The 18,570-nt window shown below is 38.1% G+C and overlaps 1 long non-coding RNA gene across 1 annotated transcript in view; it reads right to left on the bottom strand.

Moving 5' to 3' along the window:
- Nucleotides 1-18,570, bottom strand: part of LOC124212506 (uncharacterized) — a 40,945-nt gene that overhangs the window by 16,544 nt on the left and 5,831 nt on the right. The gene's annotated exons all lie outside the window — the stretch shown is intronic.

Here is an 18,570-nt window from a genome sequence, read left to right as displayed (position 1 = left end):
CTAAGAATACCCAGGCAATCAAGCAACAATTAACAGAACACTTCCGCGGGCTCGACTACAATTACGGTATCGGCAACGTTGATGATATGCTTAGAACCATCGACACTCCATATTTCGAGACGTTAATCTATGTCAAGGCATCAGAAACTGCCTTGCTACTGAAAGGACGCTTCAAGAACATAGTAAATCTGAAAACCACGAACGTCCACCGTTGTCGACAATCAAGGAAAACGGAGTGACCTCTATTCAACAGTCGTTTAGGGCTCCCAGGTTCAACTACAATATAGGAAACCAACATGGATTTCAAACTAGTGCTCCTACCCTAGCTGATCTGAATAGTCACCGCCCTAATCGCCTACGACTGTGGATCAAAAATGATAAATCTAACCACGGTGTACCTTCTCAAAGTGGGAACATGTGACTTACCAAAGATACAACCCGTCGATGGGACAACGCGGTTTACTAATATGGAAGAATTGCACATCACACCCTTTGAACTGGAAAAATGGAAATATGTGGAAGCGACGCTCTGGCATGACCTAAAACATGGGTATTTCCCATCGGGTAATATCTGGAAGCACGCGGAAGAAGGAACGATCTGGTATAATGACCACCCTGAATAGAGGTGCTTCAAGGGAAATGAGGTCTGTGGATATCGCTTTTTTCCGAAAGAATTCATCCACACGTTCGCATCAAACACCATTAATGAGGTACGGGATAAATCGCCCGAGATTACAAAACTGGACGACAACATGGCCGCAGATGCCTCTGGTGATATAGCGAATGGACCAAATCCTCGAATTAAAGATCGTCTGGAATGCAAGAAATATTTACAAAAATACCAACAGAATTCATTACAGTTATTATAATTATATATAACTATATACTAGTTCATACATAGAATTCGAATGAAGTATTGAATAAAATTATTTACATACGTGGAAAAAAAAAGAATTTATTACAATTTTACATATACCTTCATAACTTTTATCCATTCTTATTATATAAATTTATTTGTGGGAAAATGTGCAACGAATAATTGTGAATCTTATGTAATTTATAGTTTTAGTCTTCAAAATAATCCATGAAATCCTCATTATCCCGATCACTGTCATCAGCATTATTTTCAATACCTAACATTATGGCTATAGTCTCCTTCTCCCATGAGTGAAATAAATCAGTGGGGGAAGCCTTGAACCTCACCGTCTTCAGTGAAAACGTGTGACGCTGTATCTGCAGACATTAATATACTTAACAAATCTGTAACCTGGAAAAATAGTTTTCACCTATTGAAGTGATAGATACAGAAAAAGGGTTGTAGTAACTAGAATTTTATTTCAATAATGTGCTATGTACCAATTCTGCTTTGAAAAAAAAAAAACCCTCATCGTCAATCCTGCTGAATTGTCTCACCCGCTCGCAGATGCGCGATCAAAATCCTCGTGCAACATGTCGAAGCGCAAATAGATTCCTTCACAGTTATAAAAAATCTATTTTAACTCCACAACCGCATCCTGTTCCTCCGTTGCGGTAACATGCTTAACCGCGCATTCCCCATCATCAATATTCGGCGAATGAATCCTCCTCATCCTTCGATGAATCGAGGAGCATTACGAGCCGTATTATTTTCAATCTCAGGATCGATGATAATTGTATCCGCGGCGCTATCGTCCTCTTAATCATCGAAACAGTGCTCCCCTCGCAATCGTTTGAATCCGGATCGGGGTGGAGACTCTGAAGGCCGTCTTTTCAAACCCTTTTTTGAATATGAATCTGAAATTTTTTCTCGAATTATTATTGAAACAGTATTTGCATATAACAGAAACAGAAAGAGAATACAGAAAAATTACAAGAATTTAGAAAACTTTTTTTTAGTGTGCTAATTAAATGCGATGATAATGGGAGATTTAAAAAAAAGGCATTTGCCGTATCGCAAGAGCATTGATTTGGCGTTATATATTAGAGAAAAAAGCTTCTACGGTGGTGGAAATTGAAAACGAAACAAAATTTAAAAAATCAGTTGAATATTATTCTAAGGCATATTATACCAAGGGAAAGAAAATTAATAATGCAAACGTATATTAGCAGAGAAAACACCGTAACCCTTTATTCGGTAAACTACTTACGAAGTAAACTGTTCCAAGTCTTGGAGTTTTCAAATGAACACTTTTCCACCGGTAACTTTGTCAAAAAATTTTCCTGCACGGGGAATTTTTCGAATGTGTGAAAAAATTCTAAACAGCTATTCAAGTTCATACAGAACAAAACATGATGCTATGTTTACGCCCATGTGCAAACCAGCCAATCGCTGATTCGGTAGCACACCACGTGGTGTATGACCAAAATGCAACGTGGAAAAATATATGCAGAGAAAATTTTCGGAAGAAGCTCTCAACTTGACTGTTTTACCCAACGAAAATTGAGTCATATAATAAACGGTCACGAACATTAAACTCAACTTCCTTATTATTGTAAATTCGTGAGATATTAATTCACCGTCATCCTTTTCACCTCAATATCATCAGTATTAACGTTGAAGTCATGGCTGAAGAAGCATACTCAGAACTAATCAAGCTGATGAAGACCGCACATAATTTGCTGAGAGACTCGCCTCCTGAACCGGAGAATCACAACATTTTCAATCATTGGATCGGCATTGGAATGGAAAATATCCAACTTCTGCATGATATTTTAATGCGCCTGAGAATGAGTTTCAGTGTAAAACAACGAATCCAACGTACAAAAATACTTATGCAATCTTGCGTGGCAAAGATTTAGCAACAGCAGCAGCAGCAGCATGTTGTTGTCAAGGGCGGTAATATCGGAAGCCTTCAGGTATCACAGTGGAACGATGTCGATGGCGCTTTTGTCAGTCGGATTCACACCGGCATTGTCACCAATCTGCATCATAAGAATTTGAAAACCTTTCTGGACGATGCGCAGAAGATAATCGTCCGCAGATTGAGGCTGGTGGAGCGCGTTGAGGGGAATGTGAAGATAAACATCTCACTGGCTTGCAAATTTGCGATGACATTCCTCTGGAACGATATAGACGACTAGTTTACGTACGCACGAAACGATCTGCTTGCGAAGACAAACAGTCCCGTACAACGTAATTCCGGTTGGAGCATGATCGAGATACTACACGACGCCGGGGTTTGATTTTGACGCGATGCTTAAACACTCGAGAGTAAGTAACAACTTTGAGACGAACCTCAAATGGTCTTATTTATTAAAACAAGTATTCGAGGCGGCGTAGCACAACACTGTGATCGATACGCTCTAGCCAGTAACAGATTTAGGGGGGAAGAATTTAATCCGGGTGACGTGGAATCATGTCTTATGTATTTCGATGTGAACAATTTGTACGGTGCGGTTATGAGCGCAAATTTACCGATCGGCTCGTTCGAGTGGGAGCGGAATGGAATCGCTAGAACAACTCACCCAGATGATTCATCGATCGGTTAGATCCTGGAGGTGGATTTGGACTGTCCTGTAGAGGTCCATTAGGATCATAAAGATCCGCCGCTTTGTCCAAAACATTTCACGCCTCCGGGTGGTAAAAGCGCTAAACTCATCACCACCCTTAATCCCAAAACAAAATATATATTACACTATAAAAATTTAAAGTATTAAAATTAACGAAAGTGCGTAGTTTTAAAGTTCGCGCGATCTCGGTAGTTCGAACCTTACACACTCTCAACACCAACATGCGCAAGCAGTCTAGAAATGAGTTTGAGAAAATCCTTTATAAATTTATGAACACCGCGGTGTTTAGTAAGACTATGAAGAAAGTGCAAAATCACAAAGATGTCAAATCGATCACAAAATGGGAGGGTAGAGGTGGTGCGAGAACGTTTTTACTCAGAAAAACTTTAAACACAGCTGCAACGTATTTCACACAGATATGATTATTATAGGAATGAATCGTGTCAAATGTTTCTTCAGTAAGCATATATACATCGGTGTCAAAAACCGAGATCTATTGAAAATTATTCTGTAAGATTTTCATTATAATAATGTCAAACCTAACTTTTCTGTCAAACAGGCCAAATTGTACACCGACACTGACAGTCTTACTTACAAATTTGATGTGCCTAATATTTATTGTATCATGAAACGTCATGTTGATACTATGTTTGACACTTCTGACTACCCCGTCTGATACGTGATGTTGATACAATGTTTGGCACTTCTTATGTACTTTTTTCAAAACTCGGTGCAAGTAATATTACAACTAAATCCTCGACATGTGCTAAAAGTTGCATTTTGTAAAATCAAAACACTATAACATTATTTGCGATGGTCGTGCTTATGGTTTCGGTTATATGAGATTAATACGAAATTTGGATTCCTTACGTTAAAGTATTCCTTTCGACTTTCGGTCTGTTATAGTACGCTGGGAGTGGAGTGGGCATTCGTTATGTATTTTCAAGATCGGTTTTTCATGAGTTTTTGTCGGAACACAAACACGCGCTGAAGTCACAATTCAGTTCGTTCGCATAAGTGATGTGTGTGTGTGTGTGTGTGTGTGGGTTGATTATTTCTAATGCTTATTTTCCTGTTTCTCTAGGGTTTTGGTATAAATGAGTCTCTAAGGACAAGGAGGTTGGGTCGGGTATTGTTAGTCCAGGATTGGTTAGTATATCCCGTGGGTGGGGCCGAAAGGGCCGTGAGTGGTTGCGTTCAATCATTTCTGTCATGTTTTACTCTATGGGATGTTACTTTGTATCAGTGGGTTGTTAGTGTTAACCTGTGACTCTAACCTTATGGAACCTGCGTAGTTGCGTAGACTTGAATCAGGTCGGCACAGAGTCTAGTTGCCTATCAGCCTTTTGCGAAGCGTAGTTCAGGGTTTGCAATTTCGGGTCGAGTAATAGAAAGAAGAGAAAATAAGACGAAAAACGACTGTGAAAGGAACAGAAAGAAGATCAATCTAAATGAGGTTATGCGGAAACATGGAGGTTGCTGAGTGTTGGACGACTGGATTGGTCGTGTTTCATTGTTCTGGGGTGACGCTTACAATTAGTTTATTGGTTCCGGGCTGGATAGTAATTATTGATTTATTGTTATAGTTCTATTGAATTTGTTTATGACCGAATTCTTGGGGGATCCTCCAGCAATGGCAGCTTCCGTATCCATGGAATTGGTTAAAGCGGGAAATTTTGCCCCTTCGGTCATTTACAACTAAAGAAACGACCCCAGTAGTGCAACACCTTGGCAGCACCTGAGCAAAGTTCGACGTTTTAAAGTCGAACCGTCAGTGCACACAATTATTAATCCCGGTTTATCTGAACCGGTCGATTGAATCGAGTTGTCCAGTGCATTCTAATGCATAATCGGTATTTGACAACCCAAAACTACGGATTGTGTGTCTGGTTGTATTTTCGTCAACGCCGCAGGTCATCTTGATCGGTATCAAAATCATCATACTAGAAATGGCTCACACCAGATTTCTAGACTCTCTGGCATATATGCTTTATATGGCATTATCGGCGCTACCGAAAGTATTCGCTCTACCGGCTACTTCCTTGAATCGTGTATTCCTCGGACACCATGATCAGCACTGTGCGAACATAGTTTTACTCATGGCACAAACAAGGCTGAAGCGAACGATCATGTGTTTGACGATGGTGCGGAACTGCTACCGTACTGCTGGTTGCACGAGGATATATTGCGGCACGAGAACGTAACATCCAGGAACATATTTCTGAAGTGCAGCAGAGTATCTCTTTTCGCAGATAGCATGACGATTGCCTCGGCTTGTTCAGCGGTATTCCGTAAAAATTTTCTACATCCAGAACGAACAGGTATCCTGCCATCGGGCGATTATCGACTTGCCGATGCCAAGTATCGCAAGGCTTTGGAATAGCTCGTTCTAAAAAAGTCTAATTTTCATGAGGCATGCTGGAACTACACGCTATCCGAAATCCCGGAAACAGGCCGCAAATTGGACTGATACCATGCCGCAGATAATGGAACGCGTCACATCTTTGACTTTGACGGGTGCTTTTTGCATGACTGTCGCGAATGTTTACGGATCAACCGCGATAGACGTAACGTCAACGGTAAAATATTCGACAGACTACGAAGAAACTCCTGCAAAGACCGGCCGTATGCGCCAATTGGCTTATAGTGTACCGGAACTGTGGAAATGTGCCTTTGATCGATGCTCAAGGCAGAACGAACAGGTATCCTGCCATCGGGCGATCATCGTCTTGCTGATGCCAAGGCTCGCAAGGCTACGGAATGGCTGGTCTTGAAAAAGGCTAATCTGGACATTTTCATGAGGCATGCTGGAACTAGACGCTATCCGAAATCCCGGAAACAGGTCGCACAGTTGACTGACATTGCGTCGCAAACAATGGAACGTGTCACATCTTTGACTTTGGTGTTTGACGATGGTGCGGAACTGGTACCGTACTGCTGGTTGCACGAGGATATATTGCGGCACGAGAACGTAACATCCAGGAACATATTTCTGAAATGCAGCAGAGTATCTCTTTTCGCAGATAGCATGACGATTGCCTCGGCTTGTTCAGCGGTATTCCGTAAAAATTTTCTACATCCAGAACGAACAGGTATCCTGCCATCGGGCGATTATCGACTTGCCGATGCCAAGTATCGCAAGGCTTTGGAATAGCTCGTTCTAAAAAAGTCTAATTTGCATGAGGCATGCTGGAACTACACGCTATCCGAAATACCGGAAACAGGCCGCAAATTGGACTGATACCATGCCGCAGACAATGGAACGCGTCACATCTTTGACTTTGACGGGTGCTTTTTGCATGACTGTCGCGAATGTTTACGAATCAACCGCGATAGACGTAACGTCAACGGTAAAATATTCGATAGACTACGAAGAAACTCCTGCAAAGACCGGCCGTATGCGCCAATTGGCTTATAGTGTACCGGAACTGTGGAAATGTGCCTTTGATCGATGCTTAAGGCAGAACGAACAGGTATCCTGCCATCGGACGATTATCGTCTTGCTGATGCCAAGGCTCGCAAAGCTATGGAATGGCTGGTCTTGAAAAAGGCTAATCTGGACATTTTCGTGAAGCATGCTGGAACTAGACGTTATCCGAAATCCTGGAAACAGGTCGCACAATGGACGGACATAGCGTCGCAAACAATGGAACGTGTCACATCTTAGACTTTGATGTTTGACGATGGTGCGGAACTGCTACCGTACTGCTGGTTGCACGAGGATATATTGCGGCACGAGAACGTAACATCCAGGAACATATTTCTCAAGTGCAGCAGAGTATCTCTTTTCGCAGATAGCATGACGATTGCCTCGGCTTGTTCGGCGGTATTCCGTAAAAATTTTCTACATCCAAAACGAACAGGTATCCTGCCATCGGGCGATTATCGACTTGCCGATGCCAAGTATCGCAAGGCTTTGGAATAGCTCGTTCTAAAAACGTCTAATTTTCATGAGGCATGCTGGAACTACACGCTATCCGAAATCCCGGAAACAGGTCGCACAGTGGACGGACATAGCGTCGCAAACAATGGAACGTGTCACATCCTCGACTTTGATGGGTGCTTTTAGCATGACTGTCGCGAATGTTTACGGATCAACTGCGATAGATGCAACGTCAACGGTAAAATATTCGACAGACTACGAAGAAACTCCTGCAAAGACCGGCCGTATGCGCCGATTGGCTTATAGTGTACCGGAACTGTGGAAACGTGCCTTTGATCGATGCTTAAGGCAGAACGTCGAGATAACGGGGAGTACTTGGACGACATATCCGCTGACTACCGCCACTGACATGAAAAAATTGCGTCTGTTTCCGGTTGGCCACCAGATGTTTTATGTGAGAGGAGTGCAAGCTCTCGACGGCTGGGGCGGGTGGTGGCGGTGGGGGATGGTGGAGGGGAGAGGACGAGGGGAGGAGCAATTGCGACCTCGCGGAAGTCGAGGGGCTGATCACGTATAGAGTGTGACCGTCACACAATCTTTATCGCCCAGTTTTGCGGGTTCACATGCCAAGCTGATATTTGCCTTGTGCCGGACATGCTGTTAGATATAATATATATCTACTTACAACTTTTACAATGTTTCTTCTTATTCCATGCCAAGTAGTTCTTACATTTTACTCCGAATCGTCATTCAATGATTTTTCATAATTTCTTTACCCGCTTTCGGAAAATTTTGCTACTTTACTCTAAACCGATTTGACGGTTTGCTTATTCTGAGTTTAAGAATAATGTTATCGATCATTTTAGCCCATGTAAGCTTCAATGGATGTGTGCACCAAAGAGGATTTTACCGGGTAACGAGAAGTGTCTTTTTTGGTATCCTAGGAAAATGGACTAAATATTTTTGCAAAGATAATCTTGGACCCCAAAAATACCTTATAATACCTGGGGTGCACGTGCAACGCAATAAAACCTCATCATTCATCAAGTGGTATCTGTTTTGGGATGCGATATCACAATGTTGAAATTAAATTCTTACCGCTTCCGTGACAAGAGTCGGAGTGGGATTAACTGAACCACTACCCTAAGCCCAGGGGGTAGGAGTGGAAGGGGTGAATAAGGAGGCCCGAAGTACTATTTTACGTTTACGAAACTACCTTCTATGTCCACCTTCCACAACATTGGGAATAACTAATCAGGATTGTTAGGGATTGCAAGCAAAAGAAAAAGGAACTCCAAGAGAAAAATTGCACAGTTAGAATCGAGGCAGTACTCAAAAAGGTTCCTCCAGAAATAATCTCAACGAGGCAGTACTAAAAAACCTTCTCGTGCAGCAGCTCGTGAAAAAAAAACCTTTCGGAGCTGTTCTTCTAAACCAGCTTCCTAGCGATGCATTACTTATTAAAATCCATTGAAGAATGAATCTTAAATTAAATGCAAAGTGAATTCCAAGCTCTGTCTGTTGCTGAATTACACAAGTTCTTTCATCTTCAAAACCACGTTTTCTGATAACTTTAACCAACTAATTTTCAATAAATTTTTGTTTTCTGTTACTTTGAATTACCTTTTGTTATTGAGTTTGATCTGAATTGTGAGGTAAATTTATTAATAACTTTTAAACCACCCCATCAACGCCCTAACGGCATTCAATTAGTATCAGAGATTACTAAGAAGTTCATCACGTATCCAGTCGCCTCCGACAGCCCGGAATCATCTGAAAATACTAAAGGGTAAGTGACAAATAATTTTCCCGGAAGTTGAATAATCGAGTATTTTTCCGACGAAACAATGAACTGTGACTAACTGATAAGAAAAATTCAAAATGATAAAAAAATATTTTTATATCATATCTCATCAATTAGTTCTTGATTATCGACATTTTGTAAACTTTTCCTGGTTTCATTGAATACGGTCACCAAATATGATATAAAAAATCATTCTTCCCTCAAAACACATTATTTAGTGGAAAATGAAAGGTTCGTCGAAGTTCCGGTCAGGAAGAAGAAGAAATTTAATAGTTGAAAAACGTGAATATACAAAATCTACGTTTCGGCCGGGCCCTGCCGACCATCCTCAGGAAATAAAAAAAAAAAAAAAAAAAAAAAAAAAAAAAAAAAAAAAAAAAAAAAAAAAAAAAAAATGACAACCGGTACATGCTTAGATGTTGTTAGTGGTACAGCATTTCGGACGGAAGTCTTTAGTGGCAAAAAATTTATCAGAACAACAATCTGTATCATGAAGGCAAAACGCATTTATTCATTCTATAGAAACATGCGGCTACTAAAGCAAACATTATTTGTTGTTAGTGTAATACGACTTGTTATCAATCTAAGGCTATGCGGTCTTGAAGTTAAGATTTAACCACACACATTGTTCTATAGTAATCCATCCCGGCCAATTTTGATCGGTTATAAAACCACCAATTTTTCACAGTGTGAATTTGGTTTCTAACAAAAATCTTCATTTTGCGTAATGTAAGCTTCGCCATTAGCTTTTCGCTGATGGTGTTTATATTACTAATTAAAATAGTGTCGTAGAGAAAGAAATTCAAAAAAATGTAGGGAATCATCATATAAATGTGTGATGAATAGATTGAATTTTATCTAAGAAAAAATATCGATAAGTATTCAATCTGAAATTCATCCTACACCTAAGTATGTTTGGCATTATTGGTTGAACTGTTATGTTACGTGTAGATCGTTTACTATATTCATCCAAGTAATTCACTTGTTTTATCTTCGTTTTGTTTTATTTTGCACTTTTTAAACTTATCTAATCTTGACTGGTAACTATTTTATTATATTTACGTAAGGCTATTCCTAATTTTTCCCTTAATTACTGCTGAAAGCAAAAACTTGGCTCATCAATGTCCTCTAACTTTCCATTCATCAGGTATATAATAAAAATATAATACGGTTAGTTCTAAATGTAGATATCACTTTTTAATGCAGTTCTCTTTTGTTTCGGTGGATCGGTGATCTAGAGTCTATTGCAACAAATCAAGTAATACTTCTAATATTTCTGCTTCTTTTTTGTTTCTATTCTTGTTTTTTTTTTTTTTTGTTTGTACTTGTTTTTTATTATCGATCTTTGACCTTTTTTTTCTGTACTGTGATAATTTTTTCATTCATTTTGGTTTGTAATAATGTAATAGAATAAAGTCTCAGGATTTTACCATTCTATTTTTGGTGAGATGTTTAAAACGTACTCGATTATGTTACTTTAAAATACATTTCTTGTATCGCACAATATTGCTTCACCTCTAGGAATTATTCCTGCATGTATAATTATAAAACATTTGGTGTTGCGATATAAACAATTTGATTGATAATACATTTTTTGATATATCGGATGCGTCCCTCAAGGCTTCAGAAGATATTTTTATATTTATAATAACGTATTGTGATTCGGATAACTCATAAAAACCTCCTCGATTGTAATATCAAACAACAACATAAATGAGTTCGGTTCATAGGTATAGATTGATATTTTATGATGACGTAGTTATGATAAGATAACGTAAAAGATTCTCGTGACATTTCAGATAATTTAGTTTTTAATAAATAATACACATTATGGTGGGATTTCAACACGTAGACAACGTGTTTCAACTATAGTTTTATCACAAGATTCTCCTACTAAAGTTTGAGATTAATGTAAATAATATTCAGCGGTAGTAATGTGTTTAAAATATCAATATTCCGGTCGGACGTTACACCTTCAACTTTAGGCAAGAGCGTTAAGCCTTTCACTTGATTATTCCTTCTAGTTACGACCAATAATAATACGATTACAGAAAAAACTACCTTTCGATTTTCTCATTATATCGTTTTGGTTACGACGTACAAATTTTTATCAATCGGTGTAAAAAATGAATATTCGTGTTTGATTTCCATGTTTATTATTAATCCTGTGTACAATGATCAGTTTCTATTTCATTTGTACTTTTGTACGGTATCCTCAGTATGAAACTCCACGATTGACAATATCTTGCTACCAAAGTCTATTGCCATACTATTCTAGCCGAGGTGGATTCAAGTATCAATTCATACCGTTCTTCATCGATGTGGTACGTTGGTGAAAGAAAATAATTACAACGTATCTGTACTCCAAGTTCGAAAGCCATACAAATTTGGACTGACAAAAACACGTTGACGTTTCTCTTCTACATTGAAAGTTGCTGGTAACATTCTTGAGTTCACTTTATCCTAACCTTGACAGATGTGTACTCGATCACTTGGATCATTTCTCCCAAGTCCAATGGAAATTGCTATGTCACCATACCTTTTCTTTAGATGGTATTTCAATTTGTCAGGTTAAACAAAAGGAGTTGTCGATGAATTCATCAAGTTGCTCGGGACTTGTTTGGATAGTCTCGTCAGAACGTCGGAGTACGAAGTTGTCAACTTTGTCTTTCGAAAATAACGAGGTTCAAATTGATGTACGATATATATTCAAGTTGAGGATTGAAACAGGTCTCTCGTGTTCGTCAGTAGGTACGCGTTGGCTCAAGTTCAAATTTAAATCTTCGTCGCAGGATGTTCCTTTGCCATTTATCTTTGACAATGCTGCCTACACTCGTGATCTTATAGCTGCAGTAAGTTCGCTCCGTTGTCGAAGTATGTACGGTCTCCATGTCCTTGCTGGTTTCAAAGCTTTGGAATATATAACTTGTCCTCCACTCAATGCAGCGATAGTATATTCTGCATGTTCGATGGTTCCAATGTCCAGGTCGATAATGATGATTTGTTCACCGACAATTGGATTGCATGACAAAGTGGTGTATCTTATGGCTTGCACAAAATATTGTAATTGTGCTTTCGTTTATCAGGAATACGTTGTCTGTCCTGCGACGTCTTGAAAAGTCGACGATCAACACCTCCAGTTCTGCAACTTCTGTTGTTGAATATCAGTATAGTGGTGTACACTCGATGGGAGAGTTTTTTTTTTAAATGTCATGTAATCGTAGAAACGTGTAGGTCTCTTAGTTATGATGACGATTCTTGCATAATGGACGTCAAATGTCATCTTGCATAATGGACGTCAGCTGCTCGATGAAGGATTCGGTGACGTATTCAATTGAGAAAATTTTTGGTATTTTTCATCGTATTGTTCACTAATCACTTATTCTGCGCATTTTAACTGAATGATATTGTAGTTTTATCACAAGGTTATCTTTGTCTCGTTTTCTTTGATTCTTTCACTCGTTGAAATTACATTTATATCGTTAGTGTTACATAAGGGTACATTGTACATTCATACATACGTTGCTGATCAGAGTACCTACCAAAATACACGTAAAAAATACTATTTAACGTGTTTCTTGCTGAAGAAATTACAACATATTTTGTCCGAATCTTAGTGTATACTTATCACATTTATAATTAGTAAGTGTATTTCAATTAGTTTATTTCTATTGTAAACGTAATAGCTTCCTTAGATTTTAACAAACTCAATTATGATTATTAAGTTTGCCTTTCGACAGTTGAACGCGCTATCAGCGTTTAATAGTAAAATTCTATAAAATATCGAGTAAATGCGTTTTGACTGTCATAACTATTCAAGAAATCAATTATTTATGCCTTAGTTCTTTTATTCGTAATCGTATGAAACATTTCATTCGATAACATTTTTCTAACTTCACATTTTCGATACCCCTAAATATTGGATTCATTTTGCACTATTTCGAGTACATGATGAAGACCGTGTATTCGAATTTAGAAGAAAAATATTAATTCACAATTAAGGTGTAGAGGGCTAAACGTTTTTTACATACTTAGGTAAGGAAAAACAACCGACTAAAAAGAACCGTCACTAAAATTCGGAAGAGAAAAAACTTACGAACTCTATACTGAAACTACACGTTAAAAATTGAAAGACTCACATATTACTTGAAGCGACTGCGTATAACAATTAGAAACCCGGCGGAGAAAATATGTGACATATTAGACGTTTGGTACATCAGATTTATGTTACCAGTATCAAATCACAGAACCGTTTCAACGGAAAAATTCACTCTCCCATCCGCACATTGAGATTTATCATTACCTGCATTATATTGTTTATAACGCAGGTCGAAATACTGTTTTAAAAAACCCGACAACGATAATAAAGATTCCATGGATATTGGCAGACAACCAAACTCAGATTCTGCAACTATCACGAAAACATTTGAAATAGATATCAAAGAATTTTTCCCAAAATTTAATTGCAGGGATATTATTGAAGTGTTTGCAGAATTTGATGGTACGCCTACTGGTTGTTCGATTCAAAAATTTATCAACGAATATGAGAATGTTAGATGATTCGTAGCTCAATGCGAAAATGATTTCATAGTAATAATGTTACCTTCAAAATCTGACGGTAAACCACTGAAACGTGTGACTAATGTTAATATACAGACGATTGACGAACTTGCAACATATCTCAGGATAAAGAAACAGAAGTCTCGATTGGAGCATTTAGTGATTTTTTAGTGAACGAATTAGTCACTAGACTAAACTAGAGAATAGGTAATACTTCAATGCAATACAATTTCATGAAACACAATCAATCAAGGTATCAAAAAAGGTAAGTCAAAACGATAAACATTCAATTTTACTGATCGTAGCTATAATACAAAAATTATACCTGATCGAATCAAAATAAATATAGTTCTGTAATGAAAGTAGACGGGTGTTTAAAAATTAGTAAACACCTTCCTTGTTACAAAATGTTGTTGACTAGTGTTATTATAGAGATTCCAAAGGGTCAATCATATGCGAAAAAAAGAGAATTTGGATATATTTTTGTGTGTGTTGCTTCCTGAAAACTGAGGTTTTACGAAATACTCTTACGCCGGCCACGTTATTCCTCGACGTATTCGCGTATGACGTAAAGTCCCGGGTTACATGGCCGTAATTGCAGGAAAAGTGATCCACATCATTAAGCGCATCCCAGTTGAGATTAAAGTATACAAGACTCTAAAACTTTTACAAAAAATCTTCCTTGTTTCTCAGAGGGAACCAGAGTTTGTTCATACTTCCAAAAACTCATGTACTGATCGACAAAGCAGTTCAGGTTGATTGCAATCGGTTTATACTATCCATGTCCCATAGTAATGATCAGTGGTACAAATTTCTAGCGTACCAAGCGTAGACTAGAGACCCATTTACATAAAACTTCCTTAGTCGTGTGTTCTATATTCATGCTATACTTTTCCACAATAGCACGTACAGAATCACAAGTGGATAGAACTATGAACGAAAGAAAATTGAGTATTTATCCTGTGACCTTGATCACTTGCGTTGTATATCGAGTTTTGAAATTTCGGGTACTCGAGAAAAGAAACGGTGACAACACGTTGCAATAGCACTTGGCCCGGTAAAAGTCTGACCAGTTAATGATATGACTGGTTGTGTACCCAGAAATTTTCACACTTTGATGCTCTTCTTAGAAACTAAGGTTTGTCTAACGGAAAAACCCTCTCGATGTAAAAACTGAACATCGGTTAAGAATGAACAAGATGAGATTATCGACTACCAAGGATCTCTTGGTATTAGACCTAAAAAGGCAGACTTTTATCTTACCAGAAAAGCAGCAGTACTGAAATTTCCGGGAAAGTCATACCTTTGTTACGCCCTCCAAACTTTGTATTCCTTTCCCACAGTCTTATGTATTGCAATTACGGTGAGGAAGTACACTCCGACAATAAAAGTCAAATTGTTAGCGCATTTCACGGGAACTTGACAGATTCAACGTGTATTCAACTCAAGTATTGCAATTGCCAATTAATATTGCAAGGAAGAATAGGTCTAGACTTGTATATATAGACCCACCAATTCTCAGCTAATTAACGGTATAACACGGAAATGGCGAGAATATTTTGCTGTGCATCGTCATCAAAAATACCCAAAATGGCCTCAACTAACTATTAAAATAACCGCTCCAAATTAACCTTTAATTAAGGCTTTAAAGGCAGAACTTTCTCCAAAAGATACGAGTTAAAAGACTGGCAGTATATCGAGTTTGAAAAAAAAATTTGATATCACAGAAGAATTTTAATTATCAGAGATGATTTCTGACGAAGCTCTTTCGTTAAACACAGAAGAGTTAAAATTTGACTGCAAGAGAAGTTAGAGAATTGGTCCGTCTGACTCTAGAAACGTCATACTAAATTGGCTGAATTATAAAAATTGATACTTATGGGTTTGATGGGATTAAAAAACAAACAACATTGGTTGGTCGTCATCCAAAAGAGAGAGCAAGAGAGAGAGAGAGAGAGTTATAAATACATGCTAGGATATTTGGCCCAAGAACAGTAGAAAAAAGACTGTATCTAGTAGTGACCAAAGCAATGCCAGCAGATTATTTATTCGTCTGCCCCTAGATATTGGGTATATTCCAAGTCGTTTCGTACCTTCCTTTGGTACCGTGCGATTTCGTTTAATTTTCATCAACCGCTTGCGCGGTTGGTCCTTTTTTTTTCTTCTTTCTTGTAAAACAATATAATCTTAACAATAACCCAGGTCGCCACGCCTGCCATGCGTGCGTCAGAGAAATACATTAAACATTTGCTGAGAACTAAATAAATGCCCCAAAATTAACGGAAGATATTTGTGCAATAAAATGTCGCAGTATTGGAATAGGTTACTTTTGTTCATATCATTCCAGTCGGAATGTCGGATCGGAAATTCTTACCTGCAACCATGGGAAAAGCCGTGGTGATTGCAACTCATCTACTTTCCCGAATCGCGCGTCCAAGTGTGGTTTAAGGGCAAATAAGAAGACCCGTAATATCATCTATACACACTTGATACTTCCTCATTGGTCTAAATTTCGAAAAATGACAGGAGCCAATCAGGAAGCACGTTAAATTAAAAATTCTTAAAAAGTGTTGCACGGAGTAAAGACAGGGCTGGCAGTTTTTCAAAACCTTCTATCGAGGCATCGAAAGTTCATCGAAGACCTTCTAAGCAGTCGGTGCAAAACTTCCATTGGCATAGAGCGTTTCATAAAATCTCTTAGTAATCAAGTCCAAGTGAAATAACTGAAGAAATTCCGTGCTTCTCTTATTGGAATAACAATAATATTCAATCATTATAATTTCAACTCAGTATTTGAATAAACGTAATCACTGTGTTCGATCTATTTTCTGAGTCAATCAAATTCAAGTCCTGCAACGTGACTGAATCAAACTGACAAATCGCACCCTAATTGGATATTGGTTAATTCTTTGAACGAATTCTTTCCTCTACTCTACGATCTAATAGCTGCAGAAAACGTTAAATTCCACGGTTTACCTTCCTTAGCAAATGTAATATTGAACAAAATGAATCAGGTACGTGTGTAATCGGTACCAAGAAACATGTATCCAGAACGATTATTAGTTCTACGGTTAGTCGATTTATTATAACAATATCTCTTTGTTTCAACTAAATGTAACTTGTATTTAATTTTTAATAAAACCAGCATTCAATTAACCCTTAACAGTCATCGGGGGTTGAATCAACCCCAGCCGTTTTTCGATCTTCGATACCTTTCGGGAATTTTGAGAAAATGGGACATGTTTCGCCATCTGTAGGTAGTTTGAACCTTCTGGTATGAAGCCTCGTCGGTTTTATTTGAAGGGGCCCGTTAGTTTCATTTAGGCAGCCGCTTGAACTAGACAGTGCGAAAATCTGGAGTGCCTGCAAGCCCCGTGTGACTTTAGTGCGGAAAAAAAGTCTCGGAGCACTTTTTTTTTTTTTTTTTCAAAGTCATAGTATTCATCGGAAAGAAAATGGAAACAATAATTGTGAAGTTGGGAATTTTGTTTTTTTTTTGTTTTTCAAATTACACGCTAAATTGAAAAATTCAAAAGATGGCCTATAAATGAGAAGAAACGCTCTGGGAGTTGAAGAAGCAAATTCCGCAAAGGATAAAAAAAACTATATAGCAGTGCCGGAGTTGCAACCGCGCTTATCTTTACGCAGAAAGCAGTTTCGGTGCGGAATAAAAAAGCGTGTAAGTGTGTGAATACAATTTATGCGCGAAAGAATGTTTTAGCGCGTATGTGTATTTTTAAAAAAGATTTTTTTTTTTTTTGTTTATATTAAATATTACACGACTTGAAAATAATCATGATCTTACACACGAGGGTTGAAAATGCGTTGTGGTATTTTTTTTTTTTTAATTTTTCTTCAATTTTTCAATTGTTTATCACTATCCAAAGTGAGTGGGGTTGATTACACCCCCAATGACTATTACGTCACAATCTGGAGATGCGACTGTCAAGGATTAAAATAATAAAATTGATACTATAGGCTCAGCTGAAAACCAGAAGCTCCCTCTCTAAATATGCACAGGAATATCATTATTTGCGACTAGGTAACAATTCTACCTCAAACCGTTCGCAAAGTAACATGTTTTATTTTTAAGTCGGCGGCAAGAAAAGCTCGTCGACCAATGCTTGAAATGCAAAATTTTATAAAATGGTGAAATTTCATATTGTCACAATTTAGCAGGAAAAAATTCAAATTAACTTATCTTTGTACGGATGGATCGTCGAGACTGAGAGCCGTCGGATGTAATCGATCAGTGGTCGATTAAAAGATCTTCGCCTCGGTATCGAATGGGTGTTGATGAAATTCGAAACGATGATACCGGTCACTTGGTCTTATGTGAAATTTCGGCTTTAATTGGTGTCGCCGAAATCTATTGTTCGAAAGTTACTTAAAATTCACTAAACAGTGGTCGTTTCGTCTTCCCCGCCGATTGATTGTAAAAAGTAGCGTTGACGACTGATTATTATTATTATTATTATTATTACTATTATTAATAAACAGTAAGTTAATCTGTTATAAAATTTCACGCTACTCGGTTCTCTTGAATCGGGATGGAACTTGGATTTAATTAAGAAAAATGTAAAAAGGTACGCGTTGCTTTTTTCACGAAGTGAAAAAAATGATAATTAATAAAGAACGATAAAGCTGAAACGAAGTTGAAAGCGAGACCTTTTTCAATTGACAAAATAAACTGATTTTTCACAATTCTGCTCTTTGTCCGGATGAGGAAATACGAATTTACGTCCACGCATCTCGCGACTCGACAGACGAGACACACAGCTTTCTGGCTCTTAGGATACAAGAGGCCACGATTCCAGCCTTGATGTATTAATGC

The sequence above is a fragment of the Neodiprion pinetum genome, chromosome 2, assembly GCF_021155775.2.
Source record: "Neodiprion pinetum isolate iyNeoPine1 chromosome 2, iyNeoPine1.2, whole genome shotgun sequence".
Classification (NCBI taxonomy): domain Eukaryota; kingdom Metazoa; phylum Arthropoda; class Insecta; order Hymenoptera; family Diprionidae; genus Neodiprion; species Neodiprion pinetum.
This window is presented reverse-complemented; position numbering and strand designations above follow the sequence as displayed.